The following is a 16,057-nucleotide window of genomic DNA, read 5'->3' on the forward strand; positions in this document are numbered from 1 at the left end:
GCAGGAAATTATCTTTAAAACAGTACAATTTTCATGAGGGAGGACCCCCAGTCCAGGGGTTGTGCCAGAGGGCAATGAAATTCACATAGCAAATCTCACTCGAAACTTTCTTCAAAAGTTGGCAGCCCTGTACATATCATGATCACTAAACACAGCATCTCATTCATAAATATGAATTGTACTATTGTCTACCCACTCTGGAGACAAATCCAACACATCAATGGATTTACTCTTCAGAGCTCCTCCTTTCTCATATTCCAGGATGATACCTGTGAACAAAAGGCATCAATTCAATATTCAAAACCCGACCAAGTGTAAGATACAAGTTACTTGAGCCTACTTGTAACTTCAACTTGTGCGTCATGCATTAAATTGCTGTTACAGTTAACTGGTCTGGCTAGCACAGAGACCTAAGGTTATGGCTCTGGGCTAGCCTAGTCCGCTAGCTCTAGGTCAGAACAGCACTACTGTTAAAGTTGCTGTGTAGTTGCACAAAACGGTACAAATAATTAGCTAGCTACTTGTTCAAACATTCATTAGTATCTTAATTATCAAGTATCTTAGCATCATCAACAACATGTTCATCACCTGGTGGATAATATCTGAGAAGGAATTGTTTGAGTTTCATTTCGCTCCTCCAGCAGAAATCCCTTGTCAACAAAGCGTTGTTAAGCAACAGACTAGTTGGAGCTCGGCCAGCATGCATGCGCAGATGGACTGAAACACACAGCTCACCCACAATTAACCTGTTAAAAAAAGACTGAACTTGTTCCATAACTGTGCACAAAACATGTACATAAAGTCAAAAATAGAGACTAGAAAAATTTGTAAAACTCTGTGTCATGATAATTGAGGCTGACATAAGCTTTCATTTTACCATCAGTGGGACTATTTCCCAAGAGCTCAAAGTCTCCCTCAGATAAACTTGCATTCTCAGTTATGCACATGTAGTTCATAGACATAGACTAAATTCATACATTTCCCCGAAAGGACTTGGCCCAGTGATCTACTGCTGCCTACTGCCAACAGATACCAGTGGTACACAGGACGCAGACCCAGAAGTTGTGCATGTGAGGGGGGCAGAAGGGGTAGGCTACCAGGATGGGTTGCTGGGCCAAGCTGAAGTTCACTGTTTCCCACAGCCGTTCTGTCGCTCTATGGGTTCGTCGCCAACTGCAGACCAGCTGAGCCCTTCCTAACACCATACCTTATTGGACCATACAAGAACATCTCGGAGGAAGAGGTAAAGTAACCAGCAGCAGAGAGCTGTATGCTACACATTATCAGTTTTAATTGGATTTGTTAAGAAGGTTGTGATAAGAAAGTAAATAATAATATGCCATTTAGCAGACGCTTTTATCCAAAGCGACTTACAGTCATGTGTGCATACATTTTTTTAAACGTATGGTTGGTCCCGGGGATTGAACCCACTACCCTGGCGTTACAAGCGCCATGCTCTACCAATTGAGCTACAGAGAATGACGCACACTATAACGATAGAATGAAATACACTACATGACCAAAAGTATGTGGACACCTGCTCGTCCAACATCTCATTCCAAAATCATGGGTATTAATATGGAGTTTGTCCCCCCTTTGCTGCTATATCAGCCACCACTCTTCTGGGAAGGCTTTCCTCTAGATGTTGGAACATTGCTGCAGGGATTTGCTTCCATTCAGCCACAAGAGCATTAGTGAGGTTGGGCACTGATGTTGTGCGATTAGGCCTGGCTCGCAGTTGGGGTTCCAATTCATCCCAAAGGTGTTCGATGGGGTTGAGGTCAAGGCTCTGTGCAGGCCAGTCAGGTTCTTCCACACCGATCTCGACAAACCATTTTTGTATGGACCTCGCTTTGTGCACTGTGGCATTGTCATGCTGAAACAGGAAAGGGCCTTCCCCAAACTGTTGCCACAAAGTTAGAAGCACAGAATCGTCTAGAATGTCATTGTATGCTGTAGAGTTAAGATTTCCCTTCACTGGAACTAAGGAGCCTAGCCCAAACCATGAAAAACAGCCCCAGACCATTATTCCTACTCCACCAAACTTTACAGTTGCCACTATGCATTCGGGCAGGTAGCGTTCTCCTGGTATCCTCCAAACCCAAATTAGTCCATCGGACTGCTAGATGGTGAAGCGTGATTCATCACTCCAGAGAACGCATTTCCACTGCTCCAGAGTCCAATGGTGCCGAGCTTTACACAACTCCAGCCGATGCTTGGCATTGTGCACAGTGATCTTAGGCTTGTGTGCGGCTGCTCGGCCATGGAAACCCATTTCATGAAGCTCCCGACTAACAGTTATTGTGTTGCCTTTGCTTCCAGAGGCAGTTCGGAACTCGGTAGTAAGTGTTGCAACCGAGGACAGACGATTTTTACATGCTACACGCTTCAGCACTCGGCGGTCCCATTCTGTGAGCTTGTGTGGCCTACCACCTCGCGACTGAGCTGCTGCCGCTCCTAGACATTTCACAGTAACAGCACTTACAGTTGACCGGGGCAGCTCTAGCAGGGAAGACATTTGACGAACTGACTTGTTGGAAAGGTGGCATCCTATGATAGTGCCACGTTAAAAGTCACTGAGGCCATTCTACGGCCAATGTTTGTCTATGGAGATTGCATGGCGGTGTGCTTGATTTTATACACGTCAGCAACGGGTGTGGCTGAAATAGCCAAATCCACTAATTTGAAGGGGTGTCCACATGCTTTTGTATATATAGTGTACAGTGGGGAAAAAAAGTATTTAGTCAGCCACCAATTGTGCAAGTTCTCCCACTTAAAAAGATGAGAGAGGCCTGTAATTTTCATCATAGGTACACATCAACTATGACAGACAAAATGAGATTTTTTTTTCCAGAAAATAACATTGTAGGATTTTTTATGAATTTATTTGCAAATTATGGTGGAAAATAAGTATTTGGTCAATAACAAAAGTTTCTCAATACTTTGTTATATACCCTTTGTTGGCAATGACACAGGTCAAACGTTTTCTGTAAGTCTTCACAAGGTTTTCACACACTGTTGCTGGTATTTTGGCCCATTCCTCCATGCAGATCTCCTCTAGAGCAGTGATGTTTTGGGGCTGTCGCTGGGCAACACAGACTTTCAACTCCCTCCAAAGATTTTCTATGGGGTTGAGATCTGGAGACTGGCTAGGCCACTCCAGGACCTTGAAATGCTTCTTACGAAGCCACTCCTTCGTTGCCGGGCGGTGTGTTTGGGATCATTGTCATGCTGAAAGACCCAGCCACGTTTCATCTTCAATGCCCTTGCTGATGGAAGGAGGTTTTCCCTCAAAATCTCACGATACATGGCCCCATTAATTCTTTCCTTTACACGGATCAGTCGTCCTGGTCCCTTTGCAGAAAAACAGCCCCAAAGCATGATGTTTCCACCCCCATGCTTCACAGTAGGTATGGTGTTCTTTGGATGCAACTCAGCATTCTTTGTCCTCCAAACACGACGAGTTGAGTTTTTACCAAAAAGTTATATTTTGGTTTCATCTGACCATATGACATTCTCCCAATCCTCTTCTGGATCATCCAAATGCACTCTAGCAAACTTCAGACGGGCCTGGACATGTACTGGCTTAAGCAGGGGGACACGTCTGGCACTGCAGGATTTGAGTCCCTGGCGGCGTAGTGTGTTACTGATGGTAGGCTTTGTTACTTTGGTCCCAGCTCTCTGCAGGTCATTCACTAGGTCCCTCCGTGTGGTTCTGGGATTTTTGCTCACCGTTCTTGTGATCATTTTGACCCCACGGGGTGAGATCTTGCGTGGAGCCCCAGATCGAGGGAGATTATCAGTGGTCTTGTATGTCTTCCATTTCCTAATAATTGCTCCCACAGTTGATTTCTTCAAACCAAGCTGCTTACCTATTGCAGATTCAGTCTTCCCAGCCTGGTGCAGGTCTACAATTTTGTTTCTAGTGTCCTTTGACAGCTCTTTGGTCTTGGCCATAGTGGAGTTTGGAGTGTGACTGTTTGAGGTTGTGGACAGGTGTATTTTATACTGATAACAAGTTCAAACAGGTGCCATTAATACAGGTAACGAGTGGAGGACAGAGGAGCCTCTTAAAGAAGAAGTTACAGGTCTGTGAGAGCCAGAAATCTTGCTTGTTTGTAGGTGACCAAATACTTATTTTCCACCATAATTTGCAAATAAATTCATTAAAAATCCTACAATGTGATTTTCTGGAATTCCTTTTCTCAATTTGTCTGTCATAGTTGACGTGTACCTATGATGAAAATTACAGGCCTCTCTCATCTTTTTAAGTGGGAGAACTTGCACAATTGGTGGCTGACTAAATACTTTTTTTCCCCACTGTATGTGCTACTGTATACAGTGGGCTATGTTCTATTTTTGCTTCATATAGACGATCGGTAGGACTATTCAGTATCCCTGTGCATATTGAATAGATCTACTGATAAATGAATCACTCCTCTCCCTGTGCCTCCTAGGGTTACCAACTACCTGTTCCCCATCTGGGCGTACTCCTACCTGGCAGTCCTCTTCCCAGTCTTCCTGCTGACAGACAAGAGGTACAAGCCAGTGATCGTGGCCTCTTCCTGGTCACCAACTATGTCCTGCTCTGCTTCGATCCCGGCCTGACTGCCATGACCTTCCTGCAGTTCAACTATGCCGTGGTGACCTCCACGGAGGTGGCCTACTTCTCCTATATCTACAGCGTGATCCCTCCGGAGAGGTACCAGCGGGCCACCGGCTACCTCCGCAGTGCCATGCTGACAGGCTCCACCCTAGGTGCCACCCTAGGCCAGTTGCTGGTCTCCTTGGCAGGGCTGGACTACTTCTACCTCAATGCCATCTCCATGGGGATCCTCAGTGTTGCGTTCTCCGTCTGGCTACCCATGCCCCAACGGTGGATGTTCTTCAGGGGGGAGAAGGCTGCCCTGGACCTGAGCGCCAAGGGCCAGGTGTGGGAGGAGGCGAGTGCAGTGGAGGAGGCACAGGATGAAGAGGAGGACGTGGAGGATGGTGCTGGGTCGGGTAGGACCCAGGGTGACGGGGCTAGGACTGGCTGGTGCAGCCTGCATAATGTGGTCTATGCTGGCAGGCTGCTCTGTAGCAGCTTCAGAGAGTCCTACTCCTCTAGGAAGCTGGTCTACTGGTCTCTGTTGGGGGCTCTAGCCACGGCCGGCTACGGCCAGGTGTTCAACTACATTCAGCTGATGTAGGACCACATAGAGCCATCCAGCACCTCCTCTGTCTATAATGGAGGGGTCGAGGCCATCTGCGCAGTAGTAGGTAAGAAAGTCTCAGAACTGTGTGTGTGTGTGTTCAGTAGAGTAGCTGTGCTTTGGGGTTTGCCGGTTGGTGAATTCTATATTCAGATAAAATGTTACGATGCTAATATTTTTGTATTACTAAATAAAAATATACTACTAAAATTCCAAAATTACCAGGACACAGCTGAATGTTGGTCTCACAATCTGATGTATATGTGGTCCATGATTAAATGGGTAATGTGTTTCGATGGGTTTAAGGCAAAGTAGTTCCGTGGTCATCTTTCCTTTGGTTCAAGTTGGGCTCTGCACGCAGAGAGAGAAGAGTAATTGCTTCAATTAAGGTGATAGCTTGGGTAACGATTTCTCTGATTATTGCTGATTGTCACGGTTTCGGCCGAGGCTGCTCCTCTTCCTTGTTCGGGCAGGCTTCGGCGGTCGTCGTCTCCGGAGTACTAGCTGCCACCGTTCTATGTTTCATGTTCATTTGGTTTTGTCTGTTCATAACACCTGTCCCTTATTTGTGTCTTAATTGTTTCCCTATTTAGTTTCGTGTGTGTGGGTCAGGTGTTATGCGTGATTGTTTGTTGTCAGACTGCCTCTGATGGTTTATTTCTCTCGTTGTTGGCGTGTCCCGAGAGTTCGCACTGCGTGCGCTTTTCCTGTGTATTTTCGCACTGTGTTTTGTGCGTAATTGTTTGCGCCACCCGGTTGGGTAGGCGACTATTTTTGTTCACGTGTTGAACAGTACTATAAAGAGCGGTTGTAGTCATCCTGGTTCCTGCGCTTGATTCCTTCCACTCATCTCACACACCACTCTGACAGAATCACGCATCATATCCATGGAATCAGCAGGAGCGACCGAGCCGACAGCCGAGATGGCTGAACGTCTTCGTGGCCAGGAGGACCGCATCAACCAGGTCTGTCATGCCCTGGAGGGGGTGATGAATACTCTGCACCGATGGGAGACCAGCGGGGTTCCCACACCTCCACGAACCGAACCAGCCCCATCGGTCAGCCCTCCTGTCTCATCTCCGGAACCTAGTGGGATTCGGCTCTCGCTCCCGAGGGCGTACGACGGCTCCACTGCCGGGTGTCAGGGTTCCTGCTGCAGGTGGAGCTCTACCTCGCCACCGTACACCCGGCGCCCTCGGGACACGAGGCGTCTCAGCCCTCATCTCCTGTCTCACCGGCAAGGCGTTGGAGTGGGCCAACGCCGAGTGGAGGAGAATGGACGCCGCTACCACGAACTATGCGGAGTTCTCCCGCCGCTTCCGTGCTGTGTTCGACCATCCACCAGAAGGGAAGGCGGCGGGGGAGCGTCTATTCTACCTCCGACAGGGGATGAGGAGCGCCCAGGACTTTGCCTTGGAGTTTCGGACCCTAGCGGCTGATGCAGGGTGGAATGAGCGGGCCCATATCGACCATTTCCGCTGCAGCCTCCGGGAGGACGTCCAGCGGAGTTGGCGTGCAGGGACACTTCGTTGACTTTCGACCAGCTTGTCGACATGGCCATCCGGCTGGATACCCTGCTCGCCACCCGTGGACGTTCGGGAGGGGGTTGCCCATTCCACTCTCCAGCACCTCCGAGCCGAGCCCTATGGAGCTCGGAGGTGCTGGCGCTAGGAACGGAGGAGGAGGAGCCCGAGGGGACCCGGCCCTTGCACCAACTGTGGTCGTGGAGGGCACACCGCGGCTAGGTGTTGGGGCGGGTCCTCCAGTGAGGGAGAAGGCAGGTCACGCATTGGGGGTCCACCCAGGTGAGTAGGCGCCCTGCTTACCCAGAGCTTTCTGTCGTGCACCTAACCTTGCCTGTTTGTTTCCCACAGGTTGCACCTCGTTCCCAGCATAAGGCGCTGGTAGATTCAGGCGCAGCTGGGAATTTTGTAGATCGCCAGTTCTGTATAGAGTTAGGGATTCCCCTCCTTCCAGTGGATAAGCCTTTCCCCGTCCATGCCCTAGATAGCCGTCCGTTAGGGTCTGGGTTGATTAGGGAGGTCACAGCACCCCTTCAGATGATGGCGCAGGAGGGTCATGAGGAGAGAATTCAGCTCTATCTGATTGACTCTCCTGCGTATCCGGTAGTGCTGGGTCTTCCCTGGTTGATGACTCATGACCCTATTATTAGGTGGCGAGAGAAAGCTCTTAAAGGGTGGTCTGCTCAATGTGAGGGCGGTGTCTGGGTGTTTCCATAGGGGCGACCTCGGTGGAGAGTCCGAATCTAATGCCAGCACTGCAGATTCCCCCAGTATGAGGATTTGGCACTGGCGTTCAGTAAGACTCGGGCGGCGCAGCTGCCGCCTCATAGGCGGGGGATTGTGCGATAGATCTCCAGTCAGGAGCAGCTCTCCCGCGGAGCCATGTGTATCCCTTGTCTCAAGAGGAGAGAAAGGCTATGGAGACGTACATCTCTGAGTCTCTTAGACAGGGATACATACGGGCCTCCGTTTCACCCGCTTCCTCAAGTTTCTTTTTTGTAAAGAAAAAGGATGGAGGTCTGCGCCCGTGTATTGATTACCGCGGTCTCAATCAGATCACAGTGAAGTACAGCTATCCACTTCCTCTGATTGCGACTATGACGGAGTCACTGCACGGTGCGCGGTTCTTTACAAAATTGGATCTTAGGATTGCATATAACTTGGTGCGCATTCGAGAGGGCGATGAATGGAAGACAGCGTTTAGCACGACTTCCGGACACTACGAGTATCTAGTCATGCCATATGGGTTGATGAATGCTCCCTCAGTCTTCCAATCCTTCGTCGATGAGATTTTCCGGGACATGCAGGGACAGGGAGTAGTGGTGTACATCGACGACATTCTGGTGTATAGTCCTACCCGTGCTGAGCATGTAGCCCTGGTGCGCCGAGTATTGAGGCGGCTGTTGGAGCATGACCTATATGTCAAGGCAGAGAAATGTCTGTTTTTCCAGAAGTCGGTCTCCTTTCTGGGTTACCAGTTGTCTGCGTCAGGGGTGAAGATGGAGGTAGACCGGGTGTCAGCTGTGCGTAATTGGCAGACCCCAACCACTGTGAAGGAGGTGCAACGGTTCTTGGGTTTTGCGAATTATTACCGGAGGTTTATCCGGGGGTTTTGGACAGGTGGCAGCTCCCATAACGTCTCTGTTAAAGGGGGTCCGGTGCGCTTGCGGTGGTCAGCTGAGGCGGACAGGGCATTTGGGAGACTGAAGGACCTGTTTACCTCGGCGCCGGTGTTGGCGCATCCGGATCCCTCTTTACCGTTCCAAGTAGAGTGGACGCGTCAGAGGCCGGGATAGGGGCCGTTCTTTCCTAGCGTTCTGGCACTCCACCTAAACTCCGTCCCTGTGCGTTTTACAGTAAGAAGCTCAGTCCGGCGGAGCGGAATTATGACGTAGGAGACAGGGAGCTGTTAGCCGTGGTCCAGGCCCTAAAGGTGTGGCGGCATTGGCTCGAGGGGGCTCAACACCCCTTTCCTCATTCTAACTGACCATCGTAACCTGGAGTACATCCGGGCAGCTAGGAGACTGAATCCTCGCCAGGCTCGCTGGACTATGTTTCTAGCCCGGTTTGTGTTTAAAATCACATACATCCCTGGGTCCCAGAACGGGAAGGCAGATGCTCTGTCTCGGCGGTATGACGCAGAGGAGAGGTCAGTTGAGTCCACGCCCATACTACCGGAGTCTTGTCTGGTTGCTCCGGTGGTGTGGGAGGTGGATGGTGAGATCGAGCGGGCGTTACGCACCGACCCGAGTCCTCCACAGTGTCCTGTGGGTCGGACGTACGTTCCGCTCGAGGTACGCGATCGCCTCATTTGTTGGGCTCATACGTCCCCCTCCTCTGGCCATCCGGGTATCGGCCGGACAGTGCACTGCCTTAGCACGAAGTACTGGTGGCCAACGTTAGCTAGGGATGTGAGGATTTATGTCTCCTCCTGTTCGGTGTGTGCCCAGTGTAAGGCGCCCAGACATTTGCCCAGGGGTAAGTTACAACCCCTGCCTATTCCACAACGACCCTGGTCCCACCTCTCGGTGGATTTTGTTACCGACCTTCCCCCCTCACAGGGGAATACTACCATCCTGGTCGTTGTGGATCGGTTCTCTAAGGCCTGTCGTCTCCTTCCCATGCCGGGTCTACCCACTGCCCTACAGACCGCAGAGGCTCTGTTCACCCATGTCTTCCGGCATTACGGGGTACCCGAGGATATAGTGTCTGACCGAGGCCCCCAGTTCACCTCTAGAGTGTGGAGAGCATTTATGGAACGGTTGGGGGGTTTCGGTAAGCCTTACCTCGGGTTACCACCCGGAGAGTAATGGGCAGGTTGAACGTGTCAACCAGGATGTGGGTAGGTTTCTGAGGTCATACTGTCAGGGCCGGCCGGAGGAGTGGGCGAGATATGTGCCCTGGGCCGAAATGGCACAGAACTCTCTTCGCCACTCCTCCACCCAACTAACCCCTTTTCAGTGTGTATTAGGGTACCAGCCGGTTCTGGCACCATGGCATGAGAGCCAGATCGAGGCCCCCGCTGTGGATGAGTGGGTGCGGCGCTCGGAGGAGACGTGGGACGCTGCACACGTCCATCTGCAGCGTGCCATACGTCGACAAAGACGAGCGCCGACCTACACCGCAGTGAGGGGCCAGTATACGCACCTGGAGATCGAGTCTGGCTCTCAACCAGAAACCTGCCCCTCCGCCTGCCCTGCCGGAAGCTGGGTCGGCGGTTTGTGGGGCCATTTAAAGTCCTGAGGAGATTGAACGAGGTGAGTTATAGGTTAGAACTACCTGTTGATTACAAAAATATTAACCCCTCGTTCCATGTGTCTCTCCTCAGGCCGGTGGTAGCTGGTCCACTCCAGGACTTTGAGATTGAGGAGACTCCTCCGCCCCGTTGGACATCGAGGGGGCTCCGGCGTACACCGTGAGGTCCATCCTGGATTCTAGACGCCGGATGGGGGGTCTTCAATATCTCGTGGAGTGGGAGGGGTACGGTCCGGAGGAGCGGTGCTGGGTGCCAAGGAGGGACGTATTGGACCAGTCCCTACTGACCGATTTCCATCGGGGTCATCCTGCGCGCCCTGCTCCGCGTCGTCCGGGTCGTCCCCGAGCTCCGGGTCGGCGCACGGCTGGAGCCGCGCGTCAAGGGGGGGGGTACTGTCACGGTTTCGGCCGAGGCTGCTCCTCTTCCTTGTTCGGGCAGGCTTCGGCGGTCGTCGTCTCCGGAGTACTAGCTGCCACCGTTCTATGTTTCATGTTCATTTGGTTTTGTCTGTTCATAACACCTGTCCCTTATTTGTGTCTTAATTGTTTCCCCTATTTAGTTTTGTGTGTGTGGGTCAGGTGTTATGCGTGATTGTTTGTTGTCAGACTGCCTCTGATGGTTTATTTCTCTCGTTGTTGGCGTGTCCCGAGAGTTCGCACTGCGTGCGCTTTTCCTGTGTATTTTCGCACTGTGTTTTGTGCGTAATTGTTTGCGCCACCCGGTTGGGTAGGCGACTATTTTTGTTCACGTGTTGAACAGTACTATAAAAGACGGTTGTAGTCATCCTGGTTCCTGCGCTTGATTCCTTCCACTCATCTACACACACCACTCTGACACTGATAGCTCGGGTTTGAGAGATTTTGACTTATCGTAACAAGTCAATCTGACTTGGGAAGTAGATAAAGGGCCTCATTGCCAAAATCACGAAGTATACCTTTAATTAAATCAAAGCCCTGTCCTCTATCCTATGTGTTCAGGGATAGAGACATTATATTGTCCTGATAAATGATGGTAGAAATACGATGAGGGTCCTGTTCGAATTCTTCAAATTTTGCATCCGTCCTTGCTTGGGGTAATCACTGATCTGATATGACTGGATCTTCAACATCTTTAAGAACGATCTGGCCTTAATGGCCATGTACTCTTATAATCTCCACCCGGCACAGCCAGAAGACGAGTGGCCACCCCTCAGAGCCTGGTTCCTCTCTAGGTTTCTTCCTAGGTTCCTGCCTTTCTAGGGAGTTTTTCCTAACCACCGTGCTTCTACATCTGCATTGCTTGCTCTTCAGGGTTTTAGGCTGGGTTTCTGTATAAGCACTTTGTGACAATTGCTGATGTAAAAAGGGCTTTATAAATGCATTTGATTGATTGATTGATTGATGAAAGCCATGTATTGAATCCTATGCTTTAACCCAGCCAACAGTGTTGGATCAGTGATTGCTTAAAGGAAGGGAGGAAGGAAGGATGCAGTTTACAAGTATTTAAACAGTTTACAAGTATTTACTCAGGATCTAAAAAGGAAATCATCCACTGTTGTTGTCCCATCCCTGTCCTATAGGTGCAGCTGCAGCCTTCTGTGTGGGTCATGTAAAGGTGACCTGGGATGTCTGGGGGGAGCTGTCACTGGGGGTGTTCTCTGCGGTGGGGGCAGGGGCCGTGTTTCTGATTGGGCTCACCAGCAACATTTGGGAAAGCTATGCTGGCTACGTCATATTCCAGGCCTCCTACATGCTGCTGATCACCATCACTACGTAAGTGAATACTCTCTAAGCCATACTTCAATGAGCTCTGCTATATTTATTTAATATACCTTCCATGCATCCCACAGACATTCATCAGAACTGCACAATGAAAATATTCAGTACATTTACATTTTAGTCATTTAGCAGACGCTCTTATCCAGAGCGACTTACAGTTAGTGACTGCATACATTTTCATACTGTACAGTACAAAGGGTTATCTGTTTTGGCGTTACAGATTCCAGATTGCATCCAACATTTCCATGGTATGCTATGCTCTAACGTTCGGAGTCAACACTTTTGTTGCCCTCTTGCTGCAGACCATTTTCACAGCCATCATTGTTGATGAAACTGCACTGGGGCTAGGCATTGTCACAATCCAGAGCTAGAAAGGCCATTGCCCATTCCTTTAACTGATCACTGCACAAGTTACCAAAAGTGAAGAGAGAGTGACACCTGGTGGATAATTATTACTGCATTATTTCTGTTCTTGACCCCTCTAATCAAACCAAAGCTTCATTTCCCTTTCTCCAGTTCATCATCTATGGCAGCTACTATGCAGAAATATCTGTGCTTTTCCTGATCCGAGGGATGTACACAGCCTGTGCACACCACTGCAGGTCTAAACAGGCAATGGACCAGGAACAGAAAGAAGAACCCAAAGTGGAGATGCCCTCCTCAGACGGGTTCTGTTCTGACCACAGACAATAGACTTGTATTTATAATCAAAATACAACAAATGTTGCGTAAGCATTGTTTTGTCCAACTTCTCTGTAAGTCATCCAAAAGATAAGGTGTGTTCAATTGATAGGCATGGCCATGTTAAATATTGTTGTTGATTGACTGACAGACTGAGCTCAGTGATTACACAAACAAACCGAGGTGACTTCCATATGGGGACTAGACACAGGCTGGATTAAGAGTAGTGTGTGAGAGAGCAGACTAACCTGAGCAGGTAAAGCAATAAACCTACTTTTTGTATAAAGTATAAAAACTTGTGTGGGTGATAGTACTGGCTATCGCTGTTTGTGGATCTGTAAGGATGGAGGCTGGGAAGTGGTGGAGGGCAGGATGGGGCTATCCCACCACTCTGCTGTGCATTTATGGGTTCTTCAATACTTTGAAACCTCTCGTACCCTTCATCTACCCTTACCTGACTGGTCCAGACAAAAACCTGACAGTGGAACAGGTACAGTAGGCTACAGGACAAACATTTCAATGCATTGTCTTCATACTCTTATACTCTCTTTAGAGGAGTGTCCCGATATCCTTCATTTTTAATCCGTAACTTTACAACTTTATCAGTAATGTTTATGACTACTTTACTACCTACCAGCACGCTACACTACCCCCTTCCTGCTGTAAGTTCCTCACACTTACCCCCACTTTTTTCGATGGCCGCAAGCGAGGTCAGAAAGTAGTCCGGACCAGGGTTTGAACTTGTGTCTTTGTGGCTGTCAACCCAACACCTTAGCCTTTACGGCAAGATATCTGAATCTCTTGATGAGGTCGCTGTGTTGCTCGCTAGGTGTTGGGTTAAGGTCGCTACAATCAATACATTTTCTATCTGAATGTTCTGTAATGTTGCAACCTCCCAAACAGACAGCAGTGTTGCACTCTAGCCCAGGTGACCAATGAAATCTACCCTGTGTGGACATACTCCTTCCTGGCTGTGATGGTGACAGTCTTCCTGCTCACAGATTGGTTGCGCTACAAGCTCGTCGTGGTGTTTCAGTGCATCAACTTCTTCATAACCTGGGCGATGATGCTATTGGTGCAGGAGGGGGCAGCCTTTAAGGCAATGCAGTTCTTCTTCGGCGTAAAGTCGGCCTGTGAGGTGCCCTACTTCTCATACATCTACAGCATAGTGGACCTGAAACACTCCTGCAAGGCTAAATCCTACTGCCGTAGTGTACAGCTGCTAAGCTACACGGTGGGCTCTGTGCTGGGACAGCTGCTGGTCTGTTTCAACCTCATGTCTTACAACAACATCCTGGTACTTACCCTGGTGTTGATCTCCATTGCCCTGGTGACTTCCCTCTTCCTGCCCATGCCACAGAGAAGCATGTTCTTCCATCGGAGTCAAAGTGAACCACCACAGACCCCAGAAAGAGGGGACAGGTGTGCAGGTGTGCAGGTGTGCAGGTGATGTGTCCACTGAGGGGCCAGAGAGGTCTAGGGGCTGCAGCCAAGTCTTCCTGCTGCTGTGGAGAGACTTTCTCCAGTGCTACTCCACCAGGGCACTGCTGTACTGGTCAGTGTGGTGGGTACCGGCTACCTGCGGCTACAACCAGGCAATCAACTATGTACAGGTGTTGTGGAAGCACATACAGCCATCCCAGAAAGTCACATTCTGTTTGGTGAGTAGTGAAGCACCAACTATTGGAGTACACATAACCATTGGGTATTTGTAGATGTTTGTCTGGCATTAATAATCAATCATCATCAACAGTCAATCAGTCATACTTCTAATATGTAATTACTTAATGGTAAGTTTATCACATCATGTGTGTGATTTACAGGTGCAGCGATGGCCTATGGCATTGGTTTCCTCCAGGTGGACTGGGCCTAGTGGGGAGAGTTGTTCCTGTGCTGCTTCTCTGGCCTGGGGGCCTTATCACATTTGCCATGAGAGTTTGTGAATTACTGCCATTAGAAAAATGTAGGTGCCAAACTTGAATGATTATTTAGCAAGAACAAACGTGACCATTTCCTCCAAGGTTCCAAATTGCTACTGACCTCCATGGAGAGATAAGCACTGATCCTTGGAGCAAACAACTTTGGGTCTTTGGTCCTTTAGACTATCATCACATCCATTGTGGAGGATGGCAGGGGGCTCGGCTTGGGCATCATTCTACAGGTGAGTTAAAGTTTCAAGTGTCAAAGGAGGCAAGTCCCTACAAACCATTAGATCCCGACTCTTCCACCACAACCCCCAGTGTCATTATCCAAAGTTATGAATAGATACCTTGGACTTTTGCCTTGGATGTTATGAACTGTCCTGGATGTTTGTCCAAAAAAACAACGTTAAATATCTGTCTCATTCAAAATGTTTTTTAATTTTTTATCTGAACTGTGTAACTGAAAAATAAGCTTAATGCTTTTCCACTCTTTCTTGCAGATCATCATTTATGGAAGCTACTTCTCAGCCATCGCTGTCATTTTTTCCCTGTGGGATGTGTACACGATTATGAGAGTGCAGCAAAGCCACAGAGACTCCACCACTGCAGAGGAGCTTCCAAGCCCAACCCTGTGTACACCACTGCAAACTTGAACATGCAGTGGACCAAAAAGAAGAACCCAAAGTAGAAGTGTTTTTATCTGACTGGTTCTGACCACAGACAATAATCTGTCCAAAACTGAGGGGGGCAAGGTGTCTCACCAAACTTTTACTTTAAAATCTAACGTCATGGTGCTCTGTATGCTTGTATTTATATTCAAAATAAAAGTTGATAACGACTGGGCATAGACGTCAGTTCAACCTCTAGTTTTGATTTGTCAACTAAATGTGAATTCAACGTTAAATCAACAACAAATGTCACAAAGTCACCAAGTTTAGGTTAAAAGTTGGGTAAACAAACAACAAAATGCCCTTACCTTGATAACTTTTTGCAAATCCAATCAGTTTTCCACATTGATTCAACATCAGCAGTGGAGAAGGTCATTAGAGGTGCATCAAAGCTGGGACCAAGAGACTGAAGAACAGCTTGTATCTGAAGGCCATCAGACTGTTAAATAGCAATTTGATCATGAAGGCCTGATTCACACAGTCTCCTCTGAACAGTTGATGTTGAGATGTGTCTGTTACTTGAACTCTGTGAAGCATTTATTTGGGCTGCAATTTCTGAGGCTGGTAACTCTATTGAACTTATCCTCTGCAGCAGAGGTAACTCTGGGTCTTCCATTCCTGTGGCGGTCCTCATGAGAGCCAGTTTCATCATAGCGCTTGATGGTTTTTGCGACTGCACTTGAATAAACTTTCAAAGTTCTTGAAATTGTCCATATTGACTGACCTTCATGTCTTAAAGTAATGATGGACTGTCGTTTCTCTTTGCTTATTTGAGCTGTTCTTGCCAAACTATGGACTTGGTCTTTGACCAAATAGGGCTATCTTCTGTATACCCCCCCTACCTTGTCACAACACAACTGATTGGCTCAAATGCATTAAGAAGGAAAGAAATTCCACAAATTAACTTTTAAGAAGGCACACCTGTTACTTGAAATTCATTCCAGGTGACTACCTCATGAAGCTGGTTGAGAGAATGCCAAGAGTGTGCAAAGCTGTCATCAAGGCAAAGGGTGGCTATCTGAAGAATCTCAAATCTCAAATATATTTTGATTTGT

General features: G+C 48.6%; 2 pseudogenes; both read left to right on the forward strand.

Moving 5' to 3' along the window:
- The first annotated feature begins 1,101 nt into the window (after nucleotides 1-1,101).
- Nucleotides 1,102-5,258, forward strand: LOC121557238 (annotated as a pseudogene).
- Nucleotides 5,259-6,201: 943 nt separating this feature from the next.
- Nucleotides 6,202-15,177, forward strand: LOC121557250 (annotated as a pseudogene).
- The last annotated feature ends 880 nt before the right edge of the window (nucleotides 15,178-16,057 follow it).

The sequence above is a fragment of the Coregonus clupeaformis genome, chromosome 5 (genome assembly GCF_020615455.1).
Source record: "Coregonus clupeaformis isolate EN_2021a chromosome 5, ASM2061545v1, whole genome shotgun sequence".
In the NCBI taxonomy this organism is placed as follows: domain Eukaryota; kingdom Metazoa; phylum Chordata; class Actinopteri; order Salmoniformes; family Salmonidae; genus Coregonus; species Coregonus clupeaformis.